At 42.4% G+C, this 13,938-nt stretch overlaps 1 pseudogene; it reads right to left on the bottom strand.

Moving 5' to 3' along the window:
• LOC145864306 (GATOR2 complex protein WDR59-like) overlaps positions 1–13,938 on the bottom strand; it is a 33,750-nt pseudogene that overhangs the window by 12,070 nt on the left and 7,742 nt on the right.

The following is a 13,938-nucleotide window of genomic DNA, read 5'->3' as shown; positions in this document are numbered from 1 at the left end:
ACACACACGATACAGGCACACACACACACACACACGATACAGACACACACACACACACATACACACACACACGATACAGACACACACACACACACACGATACAGGGACACACACACACACACACACACGATACAGGCACACACACACACACACACACACACACACACACACGATACAGGAACACACACACACACACACACGATACAGGCACACACACACACACACACACACACACACACACACACAATACAGGAACACACACACACAGGGTTACCTTCTGTATCTTGGTCCTCATGGCGGTGGGGATGGTAGTCGGGGAGATGAACTGGAAGGACGGAGCGGCGTTGTTGGGGTAGTGGGATGGGAACTTCACCACCAGGTGGACCTGGTTGGTCCCGAACAGGGCCGACACCACACAGCTATGGTTCAGCGCATCCATCTGGAGGCCCGAACAATCACACCACAGAACCGCGTTGGTACGACGTAGAACAATCACACCACAAAACCACATAATAAAGGGAGATGTAGTTCTATAGAACAGACCACCATAATAAAGGGAGATGTAGTTCTATAGAACAGACCGCCATAATAAAGGGAGATGTAGTTCTATTGAACAGACCGCCATAATAAAGGGAGATGTAGTTCTATAGAACAGACCGCCATAATAAAGGGAGATGTAGTTCTATTGAACAGACCGCCATAATAAATGGAGATGTAGTTCTATAGAACAGACCACCATAATAAAGGGAGATGTAGTTCTATTGAACAGACCGCCATAATAAAGGGAGATGTAGTTCTATAGAACAGACCGCCATAATAAAGGGAGATGTAGTTCTTTAGAACAGACCGCCATAATAAAGGGAGATGTAGTTCTATAGAACAGACCGCCATAATAAAGGGAGATGTAGTTCTTTAGAACAGACCGCCATAATAAAGGGAGATGTAGTTCTATTGAACAGACCGCCATAATAAAGGGAGATGTAGTTCTATTGAACAGACCACCATAATAAAGGGAGATGTAGTTCTATAGAACAGACCGCCATAATAAAGGGAGATGTAGTTCTATTGAACAGACCGCCATAATAAAGGGAGATGTAGTTCTATTGAACAGACCACCATAATAAAGGGAGATGTAGTTCTATTGAACAGACCGCCATAATAAAGGGAGATGTAGTTCTATAGAACAGACCGCCATAATAAAGGGAGATGTAGTTCTATTGAACAGACCACCATAATAAAGGGAGATGTAGTTCTATAGAACAGGCCACCATAATAAAGGGAGATGTAGTTCTATAGAACAGGCCACCATAATAAAGGGAGATGTAGTTCTATTGAACAGACCACCATAATAAAGGGAGATGTAGTTCTATAGAACAGACCGCCATAATAAATGGAGATGTAGTTCTATAGAACAGACCACCATAATAAAGGGAGATGTAGTTCTATTGAACAGACCACCATAATAAAGGGAGATGTAGTTCTATAGAACAGGCCACCATAATAAAGGGAGATGTAGTTCTATTGAACAGACCGCCATAATAAAGGGAGATGTAGTTCTATTGAACAGACCGCCATAATAAATGGAGATGTAGTTCTATAGAACAGACCACCATAATAAAGGGAGATGTAGTTCTATTGAACAGACCGCCATAATAAAGGGAGATGTAGTTCTATAGAACAGACCGCCATAATAAAGGGAGATGTAGTTCTTTAGAACAGACCGCCATAATAAAGGGAGATGTAGTTCTATTGAACAGACCGCCATAATAAAGGGAGATGTAGTTCTATTGAACAGACCGCCATAATAAAGGGAGATGTAGTTCTATTGAACAGACCGCCATAATAAAGGGAGATGTAGTTCTATTGAACAGACCGCCATAATAAAGGGAGATGTAGTTCTATTGAACAGACCACCATAATAAAGGGAGATGTAGTTCTATTGAACAGACCGCCATAATAAAGGGAGATGTAGTTCTATTGAACAGACCACCATAATAAAGGGAGATGTAGTTCTATAGAACAGGCCACCATAATAAAGGGAGATGTAGTTCTATAGAACAGGCCACCATAATAAAGGGAGATGTAGTTCTATAGAACAGACCACCATAATAAAGGGAGATGTAGTTCTATTGAACAGACCACCATAATAAAGGGAGATGTAGTTCTATAGAACAGACCGCCATAATAAAGGGAGATGTAGTTCTATTGAACAGACCGCCATAATAAAGGGAGATGTAGTTCTATTGAACAGACCGCCATAATAAAGGGAGATGTAGTTCTATTGAACAGACCACCGTAATAAAGGGAGATGTAGTTCTATTGAACAGACCGCCATAATAAAGGGAGATGTAGTTCTATTGAACAGACCACCATAATAAAGGGAGATGTAGTTCCATTGAACAGACCACCATAATAAAGGGAGATGTAGTTCTATTGAACAGACCACCATAATAAAGGGAGATGTAGTTCTATTGAACAGACCGCCATAATAAAGGGAGATGTAGTTCTTTAGAACAGACCACCATAATAAAGCCATTCTAATGGTATGAAGGGTGTAGGGGTCCGTCTAGCTACACTGTCATAAAGCCTACATAACAATGTCATAAGATGTCGTAAGACTGACACAGCAGATGTCATTAGGAGTCATAACCCGTTTTAAATAACTGATACAGCAGACGTCATTATGAGTTACAAGCAGTCATAAGACTATCCTAGGAGATGTCATCAGGAGTTATAAGCAGTCATAAGATTATCATAGGAGACGTCATTAGGAGTTATAAGCAGTCATAAGACTATCCTAGGAGACATCCTTAGGGGGTTATAAGCAGTCATAAGACTATCATAGGAGACGTCATTAGGAGTTATAAGCAGTCATAAGACTATTCTAGGAGACATCCTTAGGAGTTATAAGCAGTCATAAGACTATCCTAGGAGATGTCATCAGGAGTTATAAGCAGTCATAAGACTATCCTAGGAGACATCATTAGGAGTTACAAGCAGTCATAAGACTATCCTAGGAGATGTCATCAGGAGCTATAAGCAGTCATAAGAATATCATAGGAGACATCATTAGGAGTTATAAGCAGTCATAAGACTATCCTAGGAGATGTCATTAGGAGCTTTAAGCAGTCATAAGACTATCCTAGGAGATGTCATCAGGAGTTACAAGCAGTCATAAGACTATCATAGGAGATGTCATTTGAAGTTATAGGCAGTCATAAGACTATCACGGGAGAGGTCATTAGGAGTTATAAGCAGTCATAAGACTATCACGGGAGAGGTCATTAGGAGTTATAAGCTCACCTCCACGTTGACGTTCCTGATCTGCAGGTTGACCAGAGAGAACTCCTGTTGCAGTGTCTGGGGCAGAGCAGAGGGGTCATGTCGACCACCGGAGGTCAGAGAACCAGCCTGGTCTGTGAGCGAGAGAGACAAAACTCATTCCTCTGTTCTACTGTAGTCAGGTCTATACATTCCTCTGTTCTACTGTAGTCAGGTCTATACATTCCTCTGTTCTACTGTAGTCAGGTCTATACATTCCTCTGTTCTACTGTCGTCAGGTCTATACATTCCTCTGTTCTACTGTAGTCAGGTCTATACATTCCTCTGTTCTACTGTCGTCAGGTCTATACATTCCTCTGTTCTACTGTAGTCAGGTCTATACATTCCTCTGTTCTACTGTCGTCAGGTCTATACATTCCTCTGTTCTACTGTAGTCAGGTCTGTACATTCCTCTGTTCTACTGTAGTCAGGTCTATACATTCCTCTGTTCTACTGTAGTCAGGTCTATACATTCCTCTGTTCTACTGTAGTCAGGTCTATACATTCCTCTGTTCTACTGTCGTCAGGTCTATACATTCCTCTATTCTACTGTAGTCAGGTCTATACATTCCTCTGTTCTACTGTAGTCAGGTCTATACATTCCTCTGTTCTACTGTAGTCAGGTCTATACATTCCTCTGTTCTACTGTAGTCAGGTCTATACATTCCTCTGTTCTACTGTAGTCAGGTCTATACATTCCTCTGTTCTACTGTAGTCAGGTCTATACATTCCTCTGTTCTACTGTAGCCAGGTTCCTGTCTATACATTCCTCTGTTCTACTGAAGTCAGGTCTATACATTCCTCTGTTCTACTGTAGTCAGGTTCCTGTCTATACATTCCTCTGTTCTACTGTAGTCAGGTCTATACATTCCTCTGTTCTACTGTAGTCAGGTCTATACATTCCTCTGTTCTATTGTAGTCAGGTCTATACATTCCTCTGTTCTACTGTAGTCAGGTCTATACATTCCTCTGTTCTACTGTAGTCAGGTCTATACATTCCTCTGTTCTACGGTCGTCAGGTCTATACATTCCTCTGTTCTACTGTAGTCAGGTCTATACATTCCTCTGTTCTATTGTAGTCAGGTCTTTACATTCCTCTGTTCTACTGTAGTCAGGTCTATACATTCCTCTGTTCTACTGTAGTCAGGTCTATACATTCCTCTGTTCTACTGTAGTCAGGTCTATACATTCCTCTGTTCTACTGTCGTCAGGTCTATACATTCCTCTGTTCTACTGTAGTCAGGTCTATACATTCCTCTGTTCTACTGTAGTCAGGTCTATACATTCCTCTGTTCTACTGTAGTCAGGTCTATACATTCCTCTGTTCTACTGTAGTCAGGTCTATACATTCCTCTGTTCTACTGTAGTCAGGTCTATGCATTCCTCTGTTCTACTGTAGTCAGGTCTATACATTCCTCTGTTCTACTGTAGTCAGGTTCCTGTCTATACATTCCTCTGTTCTACTGTAGTCAGGTCTATACATTCCTCTGTTCTACTGTAGTCAGGTCTATACATTCCTCTGTTCTACTGTAGTCAGGTCTATACATTCCTCTGTTCTACTGTAGTCAGGTCTATACATTCCTCTGTTCTACTGTAGTCAGGTCTATACATTCCTCTGTTCTACGGTCGTCAGGTCTATACATTCCTCTGTTCTACTGTAGTCAGGTCTATACATTCCTCTGTTCTACGGTCGTCAGGTCTATACATTCCTCTGTTCTACTGTAGTCAGGTCTATACATTCCTCTGTTCTACTGTAGTCAGGTCTATACATTCCTCTGTTCTACTGTAGTCAGGTTCCTGTCTATACATTCCTCTGTTCTACTGTAGTCAGGTCTATACATTCCTCTGTTCTACTGTAGTCAGGTCTATACATTCCTCTGTTCTACTGTAGTCAGGTCTATACATTCCTCTGTTCTACTGTAGTCAGGTCTATACATTCCTCTGTTCTACTGTAGTCAGGTCTATACATTCCTCTGTTCTACTGTAGTCAGGTCCATACATTCCTCTGTTCTACTGTCGTCAGGTCTATACATTCCTCTGTTCTACTGTAGTCAGGTCTATACATTCCTCTGTTCTACTGTAGTCAGGTCTATACATTCCTCTGTTCTACTGTAGTCAGGTCTATACATTCCTCTGTTCTACTGTAGTCAGGTCTATACATTCCTCTGTTCTACTGTCGTCAGGTCTATACATTCCTCTGTTCTACTGTAGTCAGGTCTATACATTCCTCTGTTCTACTGTAGTCAGGTCTATACATTCCTCTGTTCTACTGTAGTCAGGTTCCTGTCTATACATTCCTCTGTTCTACTGTAGTCAGGTCTATACATTCCTTTGTTCTACTGTAGTCAGGTCTATACATTCCTCTGTTCTACTGTAGTCAGGTCTATACATTCCTCTGTTCTACTGAAGTCAGGTCTATACATTCCTCTGTTCTACTGAAGTCAGGTCTATACATTCCTCTGTTCTACTGAAGTCAGGTCTATACATTCCTCTGTTCTACTGTAGTCAGGTTCCTGTCTATACATTCCTCTGTTCTTCTGTAGTCAGGTCTATACATTCCTCTGTTCTACTGTAGTCAGGTCTATACATTCCTCTGTTCTATTGTAGTCAGGTCTATACATTCCTCTGTTCTACTGTAGTCAGGACTATACATTCCTCTGTTCTACTGTCGTCAGGTCTATACATTCCTCTGTTCTACTGTAGTCAGGTCTATACATTCCTCTGTTCTACTGTAGTCAGGTCTATACATTCCTCTGTTCTACTGTAGTCAGGTCTATACATTCCTCTGTTCTACTGTAGTCAGGTCTATACATTCCTCTGTTCTACTGTAGTCAGGTCTATACATTCCTCTGTTCTACTGTAGTCAGGTCTATGCATTCCTCTGTTCTACTGTAGTCAGGTCTATACATTCCTCTGTTCTACTGTAGTCAGGTTCCTGTCTATACATTCCTCTGTTCTACTGTAGTCAGGTCTATACATTCCTCTGTTCTACTGTAGTCAGGTCTATACATTCCTCTGTTCTACTGTAGTCAGGCCTATACATTCCTCTGTTCTACTGTAGTCAGGTTCCTGTCTATACATTCCTCTGTTCTACTGTAGTCAGGTCTATACATTCCTCTGTTCTACTGTAGTCAGGTCTATACATTCCTCTGTTCTACTGTAGTCAGGTCTATACATTCCTCTGTTCTACTGTAGTCAGGTCTATACATTCCTCTGTTCTACTGTAGTCAGGTCTATACATTCCTCTGTTCTACTGTAGTCAGGTCTATACATTCCTCTGTTCTACTGTAGTCAGGTCTATACATTCCTCTGTTCTACTGTAGTCAGGTCTATACATTCCTCTGTTCTACTGTAGTCAGGTCTATACATTCCTCTGTTCTACTGTAGTCAGGTCCATACATTCCTCTGTTCTACTGTCGTCAGGTCTATACATTCCTCTGTTCTACTGTAGTCAGGTCTATACATTCCTCTGTTCTACTGTAGTCAGGTCTATACATTCCTCTGTTCTACTGTAGTCAGGTTCCTGTCTATACATTCCTCTGTTCTACTGTAGTCAGGTCTATACATTCCTTTGTTCTACTGTAGTCAGGTCTATACATTCCTCTGTTCTACTGTAGTCAGGTCTATACATTCCTCTGTTCTACTGAAGTCAGGTCTATACATTCCTCTGTTCTACTGAAGTCAGGTCTATACATTCCTCTGTTCTACTGAAGTCAGGTCTATACATTCCTCTGTTCTACTGTAGTCAGGTTCCTGTCTATACATTCCTCTGTTCTTCTGTAGTCAGGTCTATACATTCCTCTGTTCTACTGTAGTCAGGTCTATACATTCCTCTGTGAGTAGATAATCTATCCCAGCGTGGCCTATTTTAAAGATAGTATGAAGAACTCTAAAAGCGGCGCCCTGAATTTAACAGGCGCTATCGTATCGACAAACGATCAGAGGGAAAAAGTTTTAAATGGACTAATTTCTGGAGGACGATCGTGCCATGCTGACTCTCTGAATCAGACTGTGAGGAAATCCCTAATTTAAGTCAAAAACATTTTCATTGAAACAGACATTGTAGAGTTTTCTGATGACAGTGATGGGGAAGAAACGGCGATCGAAAGTGTTGTTGTCACAGATGAAGTTAACCGAGCTTTGAAATCAGAGGAAAGCGCAGTGGAAGCGGAGTATGATAGCTAAGGAGATGGAGAAGGTTCTGACGTTTGATTGTAAATATGCAGACAGAGTCGAAATGAGAACACACAAGAGGGCTGTTATATAAAACACCTGTCTCTGGATTGCATCTTCAAACTAAGGGCAACCATGGCATCCGTGACAGTCAGGGAGAAGCGTCCATCCATGTTTACGGGTAAGAGAGTCTAGCTAGCTACATTTTTAGATATTACAGGTTTCTAATTTGGTCAGAAAGTCATTTTCATTACAACACGTACTGTTAGCTAGCTAGCTACCATTCGCTGGCTGGCTCGCTAGGTACCGTTCGCTGGCTGGCTCGCTAGGTACCGTTCGCTGGCTGGCTCGCTAGCTACCATTCGCTGGCTGGCTCGCTGGCTCGCTAGCTACCGTTCGCTGGCTGGCTCGCTGGCTACCGTTCCCTGGCTGGTTCGCTGGCTGGCTGGCTCGCTAGCTACCGTTCGCTGGCTGGCTCGCTAGCTACCGTTCGCTGGCTGGCTCGCTGGCTCGCTAGCTACCGTTCGCTGGCTGGCTCGCTAGCTACCGTTCGCTGGCTGGCTCGCTAGCTACCGTTCGCTGGCTGGCTCGCTGGCTACTGTTCGCTGGCTGGCTCGCTGGCTCGCTAGCTACCGTTCGCTGGCTGGCTCGCTAGCTACCGTTCGCTGGCTGGCTCGCTAGCTACCATTCGCTGGCTGGCTCGCTCGCTACCGTTCGCTGGCTGGCTCGCTACGGCTACGATCTGTGTAGTAATATTATTCACGTCTCAGAAATCCATTTGCATTTCTATTTGTAGCCTAATGTTAGCTAGCTAGCTAACATTGAACCTAGTTGGTTAGCTTAAGCTACCTGCAGATTAATGCATGGTGGCTATCTATTACAATCAGTTTGTATTGCTATGTCGCATTCAAAACAAATGGGAACTTGGAAATCTCTGACTTCCGACTGCTGTTGCATTCAAGACAACTGGGAACTCAAGGAGAAGAAAAAAAAAGCTCAGAATGAGGAAAAATAATTTTGAACGGTCATCCATCTTGGAATTCCAACTCGGGAACTCTGGCCTCTTTCTAGAACCCCGACTTTCCGACCTGAAGAGCACCGCCTCCATAATTTGACCTCGTATTTTTTCCAAGTTCCCCAGTTGTCCTGAAAGCAACAATTAGGTTCCATTGTTTAGCTAGCTACATGTCTTAAACCAAAGACCACTTCGCCAGATGATTACACGACCCCATCAAGTTAGCCAGGCGTGTTCTGAGGGGGGGGGGGGGGGTGATTACGGACCATCCCTCACCCTCACCCTGCAGGTCTTCAGATGGCAGGCCAGAGCTGTGTACGGTGGGTTCAGGATCCTGAGAGGGAAGGCTCTTCTCTTCCATCAGATCCTCTACCAGGTCGTTGGCAAACAGCTACACAGAGAAACACAAGGGAGAACATACATTTAAATATGGAGTTATTAACATGAAGCGAATCCCAAATGACATCCAATTCCCCCCCACCCCCTCAAAAAAATACCGCACCACTTTTGACCAGAGGGCCTCATAGAGATTTTGAATAGAGCGTTGGATTTGACAGATTCCAAACCTTCTGTAGCTGTGGATCCAGCCTCCATATTCTCAGAGTCTGGTCTCTGGATAACGTCACCATCTGGTAGTCCTTAGAAGCTAGAAAAGGAGACAACAAGACGGGAGGAATCAGAGGACTGAACTCTATGGACGATGAGACACAGCAATACTTCATTAACAGGTGGATTCATGATAACAGTTTAGGATGTGGGGGAAGAGGTAGCCTGGTAATGTAGACAAAATGTATGCATTACAATAAGTTGCTTTGAATAAAGTCAGCCATCCAGGCTGGTAAAGAGTTATATTATATGATATATTATCCAGCCACCCAGGCTGGTAGAGTTATATTATATATTATCCAGGCTGGTAGAGTTATATTATATGATATATTATCCAGGCTGGTAGAGTTATATTATATATTATCCAGGCTTGTAGAGTTATATTATATGATATATTATCCAGGCTGGTAGAGTTATATTATATGATATATTATCCAGGCTGGTAGGGTCATATTATATGATATATTATCCAGGCTGGTAGAGTTTGATTATATGATATAATATCCAGGCTGGTAGAGTTGTATTATATGATATATTATCCAGGCTGGTAGAGTTATATTATATGATATATTATCCAGGCTGGTAGAGTTATATTATATGATATATTATCCAGGCTGGTAGAGTTATATTATATGATATATTATCCAGGCTGGTAGAGTTATATTATATGATATATTATCCAGGCTGGTAGAGTTATATTATATGATATATTATCCAGGCTGGTAGAGTTATATTATATATTATCCAGGCTGGTAGAGTTATATTATATATTATCCAGGCTGGTAGAGTTATATTATATGATATATTATCCAGGCTGGTAAAGAGTTATATTATATGATATATTATCCAGGCTGGTAGGGTTATATTATATGATATATTATCCAGGCTGGTAGAGTTATATGACATATTATCCAGGCTGGTAGAGTTATATTATATTATATATTTTCCAGGCTGGTAGAGTTATATTATATGATATATTATCCAGGCTGGTAGAGTTTGATTATATGATATATTATCCAGGCTGGTAGGGTTATATTATATATTATCCAGGCTGGTAGAGTTATATTATATGATATATTATCCAGGCTGGTAGAGTTTGATTATATGATTTATTATCCAGGCTGGTAAAGAGTTTGTCGTGTCTTTGGGGCACCATTAAACTGAAGACATGTTTATCAATTAGCTCCCTGTAATTATTATCACGCGATTAAACTGATTAATCGTTTAATTGTAATTACCTAGGAGATCGGGGCACCAAGGAAAATATTCAGATTACAAAGTTATAATTTTCCTAACATAACTTTCCTATATTATAACATTATATATTATATTATATTATAGTATAGGCCGATTATCTTCTGGTTTAAATGATGTATTTTACCTCGCGTCCAGTCTCATTCCAAACGTCGTAAATTGTTGTATCTGCATGAACCCAGCCTTTACTAAGACTCATCCATACATCAATTGTCTTAAAATCATTTATTTACTAAACTAAGTAATTCACAGACAGCATACAAACAGTAATTATCGTCACAAAGAATTGGTAGAGTAATGTGCCCTAGTGGGCTAAACAGGCATGGCTGGTGTCTTGTTAAACAAAGGGTCATAAATGGTCAGCTGAGGAGGCACACAAAGTTCATTAATATTAACAATTGATATGCTAATCCTTTGCACATGAACGCTCACTCATTCGGGAACAATTGCAATCAATATATATTTACGCTCAATGTGTCGTCGGGATCCTTGTTGAAGAGTCGTTCTGTTGGAGAGTTCTCTCTCTCTCTCTCTCTCTCTCTCTCTCTCTCTCTCTCTCTCTCTCTCTCTCTCTCTCTCTCTCCATCTCTCTCTCTCTCTCTCTCTCTCACTATCTCTCTCTCTCTCTCTCTCTCTCTTCTCTCTCTCTCTCTCTCTCTCTCTCGGTTAGAATGGATCTTTCAAAGCGACATTCATTAATGTCGTCATAGAATGGATGTTTCGTCGGTCTTCGCGTTCAATGATATAATTTCTAGCTGCAGACTATTAATTAATATCAAAGACTTGTTCTTATTCTGTCGATATCGATAGTCTAAAAGTTAACCACGTGGTATAGTTCACTTTCAGTAGAGGAATTGGATGGTCAAACCTATTGGCCAACTCGCAATGGAGTGGAGGCCTGGTCTGAAGAAAGTAAATCAGGGTGGGGTTTTATAGTGAACATAGAACAGGCTTGTCACATGACGCCTGGTCCTGTCTGTGTCCCTGGGGGCGTGCCGATGACTGATTTAATCTTTAAACATAAATACATTCTATCACATTAACATCAGTACACAGCATCTCCATGTATTACAAAATAGCTTTATCCTTATTAATACATTCTATACAACCATTTGGATGCAAGTCCCATGGCTGAGGCTATTATTTAAACAGTTTTATGGTAATATGGCTATATCGTCTCTTCTGAGTATCACAAAATTGTACCAAGCGGACCAGTTCGTAGCTGGATTCTTCACAAATCTTCCATACCTTCTCCAGAACACAAATGTCACTTGGCTCCCCAATTCTGTGAGTTGGAAGAATTTCCTGTGTCTCTCTATGGGCCATGTGGCAAGAGATTCTCCTCTGGAATTTTACCACCCCTTCACACAGGGCCTGGGTGGGGGGAAGGTAGGTTGGGGGATGGTGCAAGGGGGAGGGGGTCAACTGTCCTCCCTGTACTCAAAGAGGCCAACGTCATGACAAGTTATATTACATGATATATTACCCAGCCACCCAGGCTGGTAGAGGTATATTATCCAGCCACCCAGGCTGGTAGAGGTATATTACCCAGCCACCCAGGCCGGTAGAGGTATATTACCCAGCCACCCAGGCCGGTAGAGGTATATTACCCAGCCACCCAGGCCGGTAGAGGTATATTACCCAGCCACCCAGGCAGGTAGAGGTTTATTACCCAGCCACAAAGGGCCGGTAGAGGTACATTACCCAGCCACCCAGGCTAACCAGTTTTATACCAGTAAAAGCACATACACACACAACACACACAGAGAGCGTTATAGACACATAGATATCCCTAACTCTCAGACAGATATCCACTCTTCACACGAGGAGAACTGGTGAAAGGAAGAGTCAACTCACTGTATATCTGGCCTTCCACACTGGAACCTGACAGGACAGGATGTTCAGATACTTCCTCGGCTGTCTGTAGTCCCAGAACTGCACAGAGAAATTGAAGGACAGCATGGTAATAAGTACAATGGGAGAATCATAGCAAAAAAGCTATGTGAATATCCTACATATCGTAACATTTCAATTAAAAGCCCAGGCGTTTATTTGCTTAAATCACTGAAGACAACAGGCGCTTTTTTTTAGAGACAGGCTTCTATTTGAGCCAGGCCTCTATTTCCTTAATGCGCACAGCTTTAGCTCATTTGCATAGTTAATTGTTTAATTCAAAGCATTTTAATACATTTCTTCATTTCCTGTGTCTAATGTGTTATCATTTACACGGTGTAACCAGGTGTCAATCTGACCGTTTTATACCAGTAAACATTTTAATAAACACAATAACACGTCGGATAAACATTTTTTACGATCGGCCTGATGGAAACAGAACATTTAAGTTAGGTTAAAACTTTCCAAATGTTACCTGAATACGCTAGACAAGGCGGCTATATGAGACCGCGTTTAAATGAACTTTTACGGTAGCTATGACGATCTGGGGAAAGACACGAATGGTAATTTACCCTGACGGAGTTGTCCTGACTTGGACGTCGCCAGGATGTGTTCGTTGTCAGGGTGCCAGTCCAGACCGTGGACCTTCGACAGGTTGAGCTGCTACGTACTCCACAGCTGTGTTGGGTTTCTGGGTAATAGATAACGCAGGACCATCAGGCACAAAACCAAGACACGGGGGGGCACTGGCTGAACATGTTACAGGGACACTGGCTGAACATGTTACTGGGACACTGGCTGAACATGTTACAGGGACACTGGCTGAACATGTTACGGGGACACTGGCTGAACATGTTACAGGGACACTGGCTGAACATGTTACAGGGACACTGGCTGAACATGTTACAGGGACACTGGCTGAACATGTTACAGAGACACTGGCTGAACATGTTACAGGGACACTGGCTGAACATGTTACAGAGACACTGGCTGAACATGTTACAGGGACACTGGCTGAACATGTTACAGAGACACTGGCTGAACATGTTACAGGGACACTGGCTGAACATGTTACAGGGACACTGGCTGAACATGTTACAGGGACACTGGCTGAACATGTTACAGAGACACTGGCTGAACATGTTACAGGGACACTGGCTGAACATGTTACAGGGACACTGGCTGAACATGTTACAGGGACACTGGCTGAACATGTTACAGGGACACTGGCTGAACATGTTACAGAGACACTGGCTGAACATGTTACAGGGACACTGGCTGAACATGTTACAGGGACACTGGCTGAACATGTTACAGGGACACTGGCTGAACATGTTACAGGGACACTGGCTGAACATGTTACAGGGACACTGGCTGAACATGTTACAGAGACACTGGCTGAACATGTTACAGGGACACTGGCTGAACATGTTACAGGGACACTGGCTGAACATGTTACGGGGACACTGGCTGAACATGTTACAGAGACACTGGCTGAAACATGTTACAGGGACACTGGCTGAACATGTTACAGGGACCACTGGCTGAAACATGTTACAGGGACACTGGCTGAACATGTTACAGGGACACTGGCTGAAACATGTTACAGGGGACACTGGCTGAACATGTTACAGGGACACTGGCTGAACATGTTACAGGGACACTGGCTGAACTGG

The sequence above is a fragment of the Salmo salar genome, chromosome 26, assembly GCF_965601325.2.
Source record: "Salmo salar chromosome 26, fSalSal1, whole genome shotgun sequence".
Lineage (NCBI taxonomy): Eukaryota > Metazoa > Chordata > Actinopteri > Salmoniformes > Salmonidae > Salmo > Salmo salar.
This window is presented reverse-complemented; position numbering and strand designations above follow the sequence as displayed.